The 14236-nt window shown below is 45.7% G+C and overlaps 1 protein-coding gene and 1 pseudogene across 1 annotated transcript in view; one reads left to right on the top strand and one right to left on the bottom strand.

Moving 5' to 3' along the window:
• Positions 1 to 14236, top strand: part of LOC126106265 (uncharacterized) — a 1253536-nt gene that overhangs the window by 814987 nt on the left and 424313 nt on the right. The window lies entirely within an intron of this gene.
• On the bottom strand, positions 2470 to 2587 carry LOC126107196 (5S ribosomal RNA; annotated as a pseudogene).

The following is a 14236-nucleotide window of genomic DNA, read 5'->3' as shown; positions in this document are numbered from 1 at the left end:
AAAAACCTCATAATTCTTGAGCATAAAACATGTTCCATAATTATAAAATAGATTGACGGCAACGATGTATGCCACCGACACTCGTACAACACGGTTGATAATCTGCAAACAACTGACGTGAGTGTCGTTCTGGATGTGCACAGTATTGCTGTATCCATTCTGTTTACAACTCTACTTCTCAAAAATGTAAACAAAGACCACACGAGAGACCGACATTCGATGTTTACACATAATCATGTCAGTAAGCCGGCCGTAGTGGCCGAGAGGTTCTAGGTGCTACAGTGTGGAACCGCGCGACCGCTACGGTCGCAGGTTCGAATCGTGCCTCGGGCATGGATGTGTGTGATGTCATTCGGTTAGTTGGGTTTAAGTAGTTCTAAGTTCTAGGGGACTGATGACCTCAGAAGTTTAGTCCCATAGTTCTCAGAGCTGAACGATGTCAGTAGTGGCCGGTAACCACAAAGTAATTATGTAGCATATTCAGGCTTTTTTGCTTGTAGTTTCGTGTACTTTCAGTTGTATGCGTATACGTCATTATTTATGATACACCCTGTACAACACTCAATATCTGAAAATAAGCTGATGCCAGTGTGAACTTTCATCCGCCATCACCTTTAAATGGCCATGGCAGTATAAAAAGAGAATTTATAGAGTATATACGGATGTTTCTCACGCCCTATTCGCTAATGAAAGAGGAATCGGGAAAATGATAGTTGTAGCACTAGAAGTACCGTCTTGTCACATATCATAATATGGCTAGCAGAGTAGGGATGTAGATTTAGAAACATGGGAGTGAGCGCGGTTTATAAGGCTGCCTGCCCGGTTGCAGGACTTAACTCGTGGGAACGGCGTGACGCGGACAGGTATGTTTCGGCCGGTAACCGCGGTGGAGGCCGACCGTGTGCCTTGCGGTAATGAAGGCCCGGTAATCGCTCCCCCGCGTGCTGCGCCGCCTGCTCACTAATTAGGGACTCCGCCGCGAGGCGCGCCACGGTCGAGTGGAGCCCACCGGGCATGCGCACCAAGAGATCCGCTTTCTCCTGGCGAAGCCTCGTTCGGTCGTGCGAAGCTACCGAGCGTTCATACATTCTGCCCTCCTCCTACCGCCGAAAGCTAAATAACGATGTACTACATCACATCCCTCCCGCCCCCGCCAGCCCCCCTCTCTTTCTCTCTCTCTCTCTCTCTCCCCATCATCCTTACAGACTCATCAACCACTCTGTCGTCATCGTAGCATATGCACTACACAGGAAAACGTTACAGCCACATTGTGGTGTCACCGCCAGACACCACACTTGCTAGGTGGTAGCCTTTAAATCGGCCGCGATCCGCTAGTATACGTCGGACCCGCGTGTCGCCACTGTCAGTGATTGCAGACCGAGCGCCGCCACACGGCAGGTCTAGTCTAGAGAGACTTCCTAGCACTCGCCCCAGTTGTATAACCGACTTTGCGAGAGATGGTTCACTGACAAATTACGCTCTCATTTGCCGACACGATAGTTAGCATAGCCTTCAGCTACGTCATTTGCTACGACCTAGCAAGGCGCCATTATCATTTGCTATTTATCTTGTGATGCATGTACCGTCAGACCGATGTTCACCAATTATGGATTAAAGTTAAGTATTCCAGCAGCTACGTATTATTTTTACTAGACTCAACTCCTTTAACTGTTCCAGACGTCACGCCAGTCTGCGTGAGCTTAAACGCGTGCTTTTCGGCTACCAATCATAGTGGCTTGGCTGTCTTGCCAAGTCACAAAACACATCATATGAACTGCTTTGCAAACTAAGCACGACAGACAAAATATTAATGTCCGTTTACATAGGAGCATATTTTACAGCGTATCTGGTCACAATAGAGACGCCCTCAATATTGACACAATGTAGTTGAATACACAGCAGTTTTGGAGTACATCCAGGCAATATAGCTGATGTTGCAGGCTGTTTTAGGTAGTAGCTGACAAATCGCTGAGGCTGGTGTCGACCACCAAAGGTGGGGAGTATTTTGTATCGATTCTCGCTCTTACCTTTGTTTCCTACTGCTCTCACCGACAGTGCTGCTTTGAAGTGCCTGAGTAAAGAGCAATATCGTTTCGCTTTTGTTCGAAAGTATGCACTGGCTGTCGGTTTGTGTTAGCTTTTTATTGTGTACAGCAATGGAGAAGTGGACAAATGAGAGTACTATCAACTTCTGAAGTGCGATTCATCTGCTATCAGAGCTGTGGGACAACGATAGTAATATGTACAGGGTATACATAAAGTCCGGTAATACTCCGTCGTCAGGCCACGAGTAGCCTACCGGGACCATCCGACCGCCGTGTCATCCTCGGTGGAGGATGGAATAGGAGGGGCGTGGGGTCAGCACACCGCTTTCCCGGTCGTAATGATGGTTTTCTTTGACCTGAGCCGCTACTGTTCGGTCGAGTAGCTCCTCAGTTGGCATCACGAGGCTGAGTGCACCCCGAAAAATGGCAACAGCGCATGGCGGCCTAGATGGTCACCCATCCAAGTGCCGACCACGCCCGACAGCGCTTAACTTCGGTGGTCTCACGGGAACCGGTGTATCCACTGCGGCAAGGCCGTTGCCCTAATTCCGGCAACACTTTCAATTATTTATTGCACAAGAACTAAACATTGTACGTTTGTCATACATGTTGCATTCTCAAGAGAAGCTCTGAAAGTTTTTTTTATTTTTACAAACATTCGATATGCGAACCATGACTGACCCGGCAGACGTCAATACGGTAATCGAATTCTTGCCATGGCATCGAGATCTTTAATGAGTCCCCACAGAAAGAAGTCACACGAAGAAGATCTGGTGATCGGGGAGGCCATTTTATGAAACAGCTGTCCCCTTGTGTAGCTCCGCACCTGAACTCGCCATGTTTGCGACTAAAAAATGGCTCTGAGCACTATGGGACTGAACATCTTAGGTCATCAGTCCCCTAGAACTTAGAACTACTTAAACCTAACTAACCCAAGGACATCACACAACACCCAGCCATCACGAGGCAGAGAAAATCCCTGACCCCGCCGGGAATCGAACCCTGGAACCCTGGCGTGGGATCGCGAGAACGCTACCGCACGACCACGAGATGCGGGCGTGTTTGCGACTAGCGCTGAGTATCGGCAAATGAACAAACTACACTGTGGTGGTATACAAGGAAAAAAAAACTTTCAGGGTTTCTCTTCAGAATGGCACATGTATGATATCTGAACAATGTTTGGCTCTTGCGCAATAAATAATTGAAAGTGTTCCTGGACTTTACGTAGACCCTGTACAAAGATCGCAGTCTCAAAAAGGGCGGTTGGCAACCTGGTGCCGATGAGCTCTGAATCACATGTGATGATGCATGCAAAAAATACCGTAGTCTTAGAACCTGCATAGTATGAGTGGAAGCACAGATGGCTCTTCGTCCACATGGTTTTCATTTGAGGTCATGAGTTTCATGCTGTGTCGACACAGGCCTCAAGCTGGGATTGCTAGTGTGAACAGTGCTGTGTGCTGGTGAACAAAAATTAAATAGAAAGGAAAATTGTATTCTGATTTCAAACTTACCTTAATGAAATTCTTGATTACTTTCACCAAAGCATTACATACTTCTGGTACCAAGAAGCTTACTGAAGAGACTTCCAAGAGGCATAATTCCAGTGCCAAAGAAAGCAGGTGCTGACAGGTGTGAATATTACTGAACTATCAATCAGTTTAATAAATCACAGTTGCAGAATACCAACACAAACCCTCCTACAGAAGAATGGAAAAACTGGTAGAAACTAATCTCGGAGAAGATCAGGTTGGATATCGGAGAAGTGTAGGAACACGCAAGGCAATATTGACCCTATGATTTATCCCTGAAGGTAGATCAAGGCACGGCAAACATAAGTTTACAACATTTGTAGATTTGGAGAAAGCTTTTGACGGTGTTGACTAGAAGATGCATTTTGAAATTCTGGAAGCAGCAGGGGTAACATACAGGGAGCGAAAAGCTATATAGGGTGAGTCACTAACTATTACCACCAAGAATAACTCCGAAAGTATGATAGGGGCAGAAAAGTTTGTGGGACAAAAGTTGCATGGGACAACGGGGGCCATAATAGGACGTTGATTTTTTGTTGCTAGGTGGGATCGCTTCAGAGATGTGGACAACCTTTTTTTCTGGGATGCTATAGTTTGGTACTTATTTCCTGATAGCGGCTATCGAGACGAATCCGATGATGTGTAACAGTAAGGTCTTTGAAGATCAACGAAGGTCACAAAGCTGGCATGAACGTCCATTCACAGAAGGTGCTCGAAGTGATGACCATTGGTATCAACGCAGTGCTGCAATCATCTTCACATGGATTGAGTGGTATTCCTTATCACTTCGGCACTTACCGAAGCACATGCTCTGACAATTCTCTGTTGCATATCTTTAGATGTAGTTGGAATGTCTTTATAAACAATGTCTTTTACGAATCCCCACAAGAAAAAATTCAGAGGTGTCAAGTCTGGCGAACGAGCCGGCCACGACACATCTCCTCCGCGTCCAATCAAACTATTTGGGAATTGTCTATGCAACTCATTTCTAGCCATCAGCGAAAAATGTGCCGGACACCCATCGTGTTGATACCACATTCTGTGCCTTGTTCCTAAAGGTAAAATAGAAATGAGAGTATGGCGTCGTTGGCCGGGAGGCTCCTAATCGGGGATGTTTGGCCGCCAAGTACAAGTCTTATTTCATTCGACGCCACATTGGGTGACTTGCGCGCTGGTGATGAGGATGAAATGATGTTGGCCACACAACACCCAGTCCCCGAGCGGACTAAATCTCCAGCCCGGCCGGGAATCGAACCTGAGCCCGCTTCCATGGGAGGGTACCACGTTACTACCAAGCTAAGCAGGCGGACTTCCTAAAGGTGTTTCTTGCAATAACAGACCTAATGTTTCTTGCAGGAATGGTGTGTATTTCCTACCATTTCCTTCGATGAAATAGGGGCCTATAATTTTGTCCTCCAGAAACTCACACCATACATTCACCGACCACGGATTTTGGTGTGCAACTTGCCACAACCAACATGGATTTTCATTTGCCCAATAATGCATATTATGCAAATTAACATTTCCATTGTTCGTGAATGTAGCCTCGTCACTAAACAAAATCATATTAATAAATCTGTCATCCCTCTGAATCTGAAGTTTAGGCCATCGGTATACAATCCGTACAATGCTTGGTGGAGACTGATATGGTAAGGATGATACTTATGGCGATGTAGAACACGAACAAAACTACTCTGGCTCATGCCAGATTCCATTATGATTTGACGCGAACTAACACAAGGATCTCGAACCACAGTGGCATAAATATCAATGTCCGTTTCCTCGTTAGTAACTATCCTTTGCCGGGTATGCTTCCGATGCGTTAATGATGCAGTTCTCAATTTATCATACACATTTTTAAATGTACGACGTGTAGGGTGAGTACGTTGAGGATATCTTTCAGCGTATAAGTCTCTGGCTCTCACTGAATTTCGTTGGCATTCTCCGTAAATGAGAAGCATATCGATTTGTTCTTAGGAAGGAATACATCATTCACATTCGCTTGACCCGACGATACTAGTCTTACCGTTCCTATTAGTGTTGTATTGCGAAACCGTCGAATCGTGTTTACGTCTCAATGGCAGGTTAGATGGATACGTTGTATTCGGTGAATATTTATTATTTTACGATGTACGAGAGAGAATTGACAGAGTATGTGCTTCGATAAGTGCCGAAATGATAAGGAATACACTCAATCCATGAGAAGATGATTGCAGCACTGCATTGACACCCATGGTCATCACTTCGAACACCTTCTGTAGATGGACGTTCATACCACCTTTGTGACCTCCATCAAAGACCTTACTGTTACACATCATTCGATTCGTTTCGATAGCTGCTGTCAGAAAATAAGTACCAAACTATAGCATCCCATTAAAAAAAAAAAAAAACATAGTTGACCTTCATATCTCTGAAGCGACCCCACCTAACAACAAAAAACCAACGTCATATTATGGCCCCCGTTTTCCCATGGAACTTTTGTCCCACAAACTTGTCAGCTACTATCATACTTCCGGAGTTATTCTTGGCGGCAATAGTTAGTGACCCATCCTGTGTATTACGGAGTAGGTCTTGTTAAGGTATGGGGCTCTGATCGTGGTCAGCATGTCGTTCCCTTATTTATCCTAGGATAATGCTGAATGCTGAACAATACCAACACATTGTACAGTACCGTGTAGTGTGTACATTAGAGGGATAGTTCGTAAACAACGATCTGTTGTATCACCATGACAAAGTAGCATCTGTGAGGCAATGGTTTGTGGGCAGTAATATTCCTGGAATGGATTGGCGTGCCCCTCTACCTGAAGCCAAAGGGACACTTTTGGGGTGAGTAAGGCGTCGACTTCGCTCCAGACCTCAGCGTACCATCTCTGGTTATGACTCGTGTGGAAGAAAACGCTGTCGTTTCTGTACATACATTCATACGCCTTCTTGAAAGTGTCCCCAGCAGAGATCCAGCCATCATAAAGGCCACAGGTTGACACACACCATATTAATGTCCACCCTTAGGAGCCCGTACACTTTTGATTTGACAGCACTGGGGAACAATTTGTAACTTAACTTCTGTTGACTTCGATTCATTGGCTGTTTCTGAGGTAAATAGACATGCTGATTCCAAAACTGTAATTAGTTTTTATCCTATCACGTCAAGTTTAGTTTCTACAGTTGTTGCGCATGCGATTACGCTTCTGACAGGTAACTTGTTTGTTACAGAAAGCAGTGCTGCACTCTGTCGGCGAACCTTAAACCAGTGACGACTGGAGGGGATAGTGACGCCGTGCGACAGGTTTAGGTTCATATTGTCTAGACTGATGTGGTCAGTTACGCATGAGACGCTGTAGTAAACAGGTGTACTTGTCGCTCTGATATAGTGAAGCCGGTTTCCGACGCGTAGTGCAATAATTTGTATTTACACAAGATTAGCAGTATTTGCTTCTTATTTATATACAAACGAAAAGGTTTCTTTATGTCTGCCGCTGGTAGTTCGCGCCGTAAGTGCTTAAACAGCCCCGATTCGTTCTGTTATATACACTCCTGGAAATTGAAATAAGAACACCGTGAATTCATTGTCCCAGGAAGGGGAAACTTTATTGACACATTCCTGGGGTCAGATACATCACATGATCACACTGACAGAACCACAGGCACGATCGTAGAGATGCTGCATGTAGTCCTGTGGAACGGCTTGCCATGCCATTTCCACCTGGCGCCTCAGTTGGACCAGCGTTCGTGCTGGACGTGCAGACCGCGTGAGACGACGCTTCATCCAGTCCCAAACATGCTCAATGGGGGACAGATCCGGAGATCTTGCTGGCCAGGGTAGTTGACTTACATCTTCTAGAGCACGTTGGGTGGCACGGGATACATGCGGACGTGCATTGTCCTGTTGGAACAGCAAGTTCCCTTGCCGGTCTAGGAATGGTAGAACGATGGGTTCGATGACGGTTTGGATGTACCGTGCACTATTCAGTGTCCCCTCGACGATCACCAGTGGTGTACGGCCAGTGTAGGAGATCGCTCCCCACACCATGATGCCGGGTGTTGGCCCTGTGTGCCTCGGTCGTATGCAGTCCTGATTGTGGCGCTCACCTGCACGGCGCCAAACACGCATACGACCATCATTGGCACCAAGGCAGAAGCGACTCTCATCGCTGAAGACGACACGTCTCCATTCGTCCCTCCATTCACGCCTGTCGCGACACCACTGGAGGCGGGCTGCACGATGTTGGGGCGTGAGCGGAAGACGGCCTAACCGTGTGCGGGACCGTAGCCCAGTTTCATGGAGACGGTTGCGAATGGTCCTCGCCGATACCCCAGGAGCAACAGTGTCCCTAATTTGCTGGGAAGTGGCGGTGCGGTCCCCTACGGCACTGCGTAGGATCCTACGGTCTTGGCGTGCATCCGTGCGTCGCTGCGGTCCGGTCCCAGGTCGACGGGCACGTGCACCTTCCGCCGACCACTGGCGACAACATCGATGTACTGTGGAGACCTCACGCCCCACGTGTTGAGCAATTCGGCGGTACGTCCACCCGGCCTCCCGCATGCCCACTATACGCCCTCGCTCAAAGTCCGTCAACGGCACATACGGTTCACGTCCACGCTGTCGCGGCATGCTACCAGTGTTAAAGACTGCGATGGAGCTCCGTATGCCACGGCAAACTGGCTGACACTGACGGCGGCGGTGCACAAATGCTGCGCAGCTAGCGCCATTCGACGGCCAACACCGCGGTTCCTGGTGTGTCCGCTGTGCCGTGCGTGTGATCATTGCTTGTACAGCCCTCTCGCAGTGTCCGGAGCAAGTATGGTGGGTCTGACACACCGGTGTCAATGTGTTCTTTTTTCCATTTCCAGGAGTGTATGTGGCAGTTTTACCATTCCCAGTCAACGGACAAACATCAGTAATTTTGTCAGGGAAGCCTATTTTGCTTCTTTTAAAGTAAAAATTGGCGACCAAGACGAATCATGGGCCCCTCACAAAGTCTGCAGGCAGGGTGTGGAGGGTTTGAGAATGTGGACAAGAGGAACACGCGATAAACTTCCGTTTGGCGAGAACCCAAAGACCACTCCAGTGATTGTTAATTTTGTATAGTAAAAACGTCAGGATATAACAAAAAAGGCAAATGTAAAATAGATTACCCTACTTTAAAGTCAGCTATACGCCCCGTGCCGCATTCAGCTGAAATTCCAGTGCCAGTGTTTCAAGAATTACCCTCTTTGGAAACACAAGAAGATGCGCCGGGCGACGATCGAAGTGACCGCAGCGACGAAGATTTTAAAGGTGACGATGATTCTGTTCGTAATCAGCATGAGTTAAATGACTTGGTACGGGATCTGGGACTATCCAAAAAAGCATCAGAACTTCTAGCATCAAGACTGCACGAAAAAAACTTGTTGGAAAAAAGAGCTAACATCACCTACTTCCAATCGAGAGAAAGTGCATTTCTGCAGTTCTTTCGGAGTGCTGATGGATTGGTGTATTGCCACAACAAACCTGGTTTAATGAAGGAATTGGGAATTTCAGACTATAACGCAACCGAATGGCGATTGTTTATTGATAGCTCAAAACGTAGCTTGAAGTGTGTTCTCCTCCACAATGGAAACTTATACGGTTCAGTCCCAATAGGCCATTCAGTTTTCTTGCATGAAAAATACGAAGACGTAAAGAAGGTCATTGACGTGTTGCAATATAACTTGCAGCAATGGATCATCTGTGTTGACCTTAAAATGGTTTCTTTCCTTCTTGGCCAGCAACGCGGGTATATCAAGTGTCCGTGTTTTCTGTGTATGTGGGGCAGCAGAGCTCGTGAGAAGCATTGGGTGCAGTCAAAGTGGCCGCCAAGATCTGACCCGAAACCTGGTGATCCAAACATTGTAAATCATCCACTTGTCGACAAAAAATATTATGTTTCCGCCTTTGCATATAAAACTAGGTCTCATGAAGCAATTTGTTAGAGCTCTGCCAACTGAAGGGGACGGCTTGACATATGAGAAGATGAAGGCTGGTGTCTTTGATGGGCCACAGATCTTTAATGAAATGAACGTTTCATAGACACAATGACTGAACTTGAAAAGAATGCTTGGTTGGCATTCAAAAGTGTTGTCAAGGACTTTCTAGGAAATATACACGAGCCCAGAATTACGTCGAAATTGCTCAACAACTCTTAGGGAACTTGAAAAAGCTTGGCTGTAACATCAGTATCAAACTGCATTTCTAACATAGCCATCTTGCTAACTTTCCAGAAAATCTTGGTGCTGTTAGCGATGAACAGGGTGAGCGATTCCACCAAGATCTGAAGGTCATGGAAGCAAGGTATCCAGGTAGATGGGATGTCGGTACGATGGCTGACTACTGTTAGAGCACCAAGCGAGAATGTCCCCAGATGCCGGCCGGGGTGGCCGAGCGGTTCTAGGCGCTACAGTATGGAATCGCGCGACCGCTACGGTCGCAGGTTCGAATCCTGCCTCGGGCATGGATGTGTGTGATGTCCTTAGGTTAGTTAGGTATAAGTAGTTCTAAGTTCTAGGAGACTGATGGCCTCAGAAGTTAAGTCCCATAGTGCTCGGAGCCATTTGAACCATTTGTCCCCAGATGGAACATTGTAGGAAAAGTTATAAGCGAAAATTTGGGCCCTAATGTCTTTGTTTTTATTATTTGTATAAACACAATGTAACTTTGAATATTATAATAACCTTTGAATGGATAAAATATTCTAATATTCTACTACGTTTGGTTAGTACCCACTTTATTTTCCTTTGTATGCTCAGTTTTAATGACTTTTAGGGGAAAGAGAGAGTATCCTGTAGTTTAAAAACTTGATGCGATAGAGAAAAACTGCTAACAGTTGTGAATTCAGAGACCAAAAATTACTTAAGAACAAGCAACAGATCTTGGACAACAAAATGGCTGTTTCCCAGTGTAGTGTATAAATTTGCTATCTATGCATCGAAATAAAAAGAAAAATGTAAACCGCTGTAATGCCCTTAAGGTGTCTGTAAAGTTAAGACCAGTGAGACCTTTACTGGACCCAGTACAGAACTGTAATCTGACTTTCCCACCCGTCCATCTTTCGCACCCCAGTAAGTTGCACACGGGCACCATCGTTTATATGCCGTTCACCGGACACGCACGCTTCCATCGGGTCTCCCTATTATAAATCGTGACTCATCATCTGTACCCAAGGCGGCCTACCGTCGTTCCGAGCTCATGCTCGAACGTCACACGAGGCACTGCGTCGATTACGGGTAACTGCCCGGTCATGGATGCTAATATGAAGCCTTACACGCCGATTCACAATAGACGTCACGGCGTGTCAGTCAAAACATTCCACGATGTATTTCAAATGGCGGCGAACAGTCGGCGGAAGGGATCTTCAGCGTCAGCGTCAAGGATTCTGTGCAGGAAAACTTCGACACTGATGGGACAGTGGCGTCGTGTGCGCTAACGTCTCGAGTTAATTTATTCTTGCTGGAAAAAAGGAAGGAGGTAACATTAGGGGTTAACGTCCCATCGACGAGGAGCTCATTAAAGGTGGGGCACAAACTGGCATTGAGGAGGGACGGGGAAGGAAACCGGCCGTGTCATTTGCAAATAACCATACCAGCATTCGCCTTTTTCAGTACCGTTAGGATGTATCTGTAGGTCCCGCAGTAAGTCATCAGAGAAACGGTGGAAATTTGCTGCGTGTCGTTGCTTCGTACCTAGTGTCAAACTGCTTTGTGCAATATCTGCTTCACACCGTAAAACATGTAGGTGGCTCGTACGACTCTGGTCGAGACACTCGAATTTGAGTGTAATTATAAGGATCTTGTCGTATGGAAAAGTCTGTCGAAATGTTCAATATTTGTAACCAGGGAACCTGTGCTGCGAAACTTGGACACTTTTATAGTCTTAAATAATGGCAGTATTTGGAATAAGTCCACCACTCGTGGTCCCGCGGTAGCGATCTCGCTTCCCGAGCACAGGGTCCCGGGTTCGATTCCCGGCGGGGTCAGGGATTTTCACTGGGTGTTGTGTCGTCTTCATCATCATCATCCATCCTCATTACGGTCGGAGGAAGACAACGGCACACCTCCTCCATTAGGACCTTGCCTAGTACGACGTCGCTGGTCTCTAGCAACGTTCCCCTACGCTCCGTTAAGAAGCATGGGACTTCACTTCCATTTGGAATAAATGTAGTCGCTGAGATAAGGATAGTTGTGGGAATGAAGAGAAAACGTCTTTAAAAATGAACCGAACGGCGTGACATAATAATCGTGAGTTTATGATACATCCTTGTATACAAATTTCGGTGAACATTATTTTGAACAAAATACTTTACGGAAAATTACGATATTGACGTTAGAAAATAATCTTATTGTAGTTTTTGCTTTTAATTTTCTTCAAGGTTTAGAGGCTGAGATAATGGACTGCCGAAGTGGCGGTTCCATCTATAACATAACTATGTACAAACTATGTACAAATTATCCAGTAAATAAGTACTTTACAACAAATAAAATTATATTTGTAATAACGTAATATGAAAAGGGACTCTGCTATTCCTGAATAATAAGTTAGCTTCGTAAAATACGAGTATCAGAGGGACATCCATGTCACCGTTTTGCCTATTGATAGTTAAAAGTCTTTTTTATGTTAAAATTTTCTATAAATAGTACGTTATTTCGCGAAATCAGTACGCAGTGTTAGAAGCCGGTTAAAAGACCTGTGTAACGATACCGCATTCATGCCTGTACGGTGAGTATATGTAGAGAAAAAGGGACGTTGACTTGAGAACGAATACAACCCAAGTGCTTTTCTGAAAATATATGCATCATAAGTGAAAATGCATTCATTTCATTTTCTCTAGGAAAGATTAGATCCCGCGTAAAATCCCGGTGTAACACATACATACCACCCCTCCATACGCTGGAAAACGAAACGGCAGGATTTTTTTTTTTTTCCAGAGTTTTACTTCCGACGACGACATGAATGAAGATAACCGTACATTAATATCTCATTCCGAAAAAAAAAATCTTAGTGAAGCGGCTAACCAGTTCAATGAAACCACGGAAAATGTGGATAAGCCGACAGGGGATTTGAACTGCTGTGATCCCGTATATGAGTCCACTGTTTTACTACTGCGCGCCGGCCACGGTGGTCTCGCGGTTCTAGGCACATCAGTCAGGAACCGCGCGACTGCTACGGTCGCAGGTTCGAATCCTGCCTCGGGCATGGATGTGTCTGATGTCCTTAGTTATGTTTACGTAGTTCTAAGTTCTAGGGGACTGATGACCAGAGATGTTAAGTCCCATAGTGCTCAGAGCCATTTGAACCATACTACTGCGCGGCCCCGCTTCGTATATGCTCGCCGCACATACTCACGCTGTACAGGTTGTCCCTTTTATTTTGACCACTCCAAATAATGCCTTGTCCAGAAGCAAAATAAAAAATTTAGGTTTTCAGTGATTTTTCTAATTCGCTCTAGGCAAATACCGGAATGATTCCTTTGAAAGAGCACGGCCGATTTCCTTCCCCGTCCTTGAGCTTGTGCTCCGGCTCTGCTGACCTCGATGTCGACGGAACATTTACCCAAATCTTCCTTCCTTCCTAAAGTCTAAATATTGTAATCACTGCGAAACTAGAAATCAGATACGGAACAGTGAAATGCCGTTGAATTCGTCTCTTTTATAACAACGATACTACCAACTGAAGAAAAATGGTTCAAATGGCTCTGAGCACTATGGGACTTAACATCTGAGGTCATCAGTCCCCTAGAACTTAGAACTACTTAAACCTAATTAACCTAAGGACTTAGAATTAGGCCCTACTTAAACCTAACGACATCACACACATCCATGCCCGAGGCAGGATTCGAACCTGCGACCGTATCGGTCACGCGCTTCCAGACTGAAGCGCCTATAACCGCACGGCCACACCGGCCGGCATACTACCAACCGAAATTGCTATAATCTCTGTTGATCTATTGTGGACGTGGGACAGCGGGTGGTCAAATATTTAACCAATAAATTCGCCAAATAGACGTGGAACTTGAGAAGTTCTTTTATTTTATTTTCGCTGTTAGTTTCGGCAAGTCATGATGCCATCTTCAGACCCCATACGCACCTCTAAAAATAATCGATATTGGCATTACTGGGGCCATTCGTTTCTGGATGTAGTGAGGTGCATCCTTCAAAGACTTGACTGCCGGCTGTTGTGACCGAGCGGTTCTAGGCGCTTCAGTCCGGAACCGCGGTGCTGCTACGGACGCAGGTTCGAATCCTGCCTCGGGCATGGATGTGTGTAATGTCTTTAGGTTAGTTGGGTTTAAGTAGTTCTAAATTTAGGGGACTGATGACCTTAGATGTTAAGTCTCATAGTGCTTAGAGCCATTTGAACCTTTTTTTGAAGATTTGACTGCAACATGAGTTGCAGTTGATTTGTAGATTTAGAGAAAGGTTTTGAATTGCTGACTGGAAAAAACTCTTTGAAATTCTGAAGGTAGCAAGTGTAAAATACAGGCAGCCAAAGGTTATTTACAATTTGTAAAGAAAAATCAGACGCCGGTTATAAGGGTAGATGGGCATGAAAGGGAAGCAATAATTGAGAATGGAGTGAACCACGTTTGTAGCCTATCACCGATGTTATTTAATCTTTACGTTAAGCAAGCAGTAAATGAAACTAAG

Source organism: Schistocerca cancellata, chromosome 10 (genome assembly GCF_023864275.1).
Source record: "Schistocerca cancellata isolate TAMUIC-IGC-003103 chromosome 10, iqSchCanc2.1, whole genome shotgun sequence".
NCBI lineage: Eukaryota > Metazoa > Arthropoda > Insecta > Orthoptera > Acrididae > Schistocerca > Schistocerca cancellata.
The sequence above is the reverse complement of the archived record's forward strand: the minus strand, read 5'-3'. Positions and strand labels throughout refer to the sequence as shown.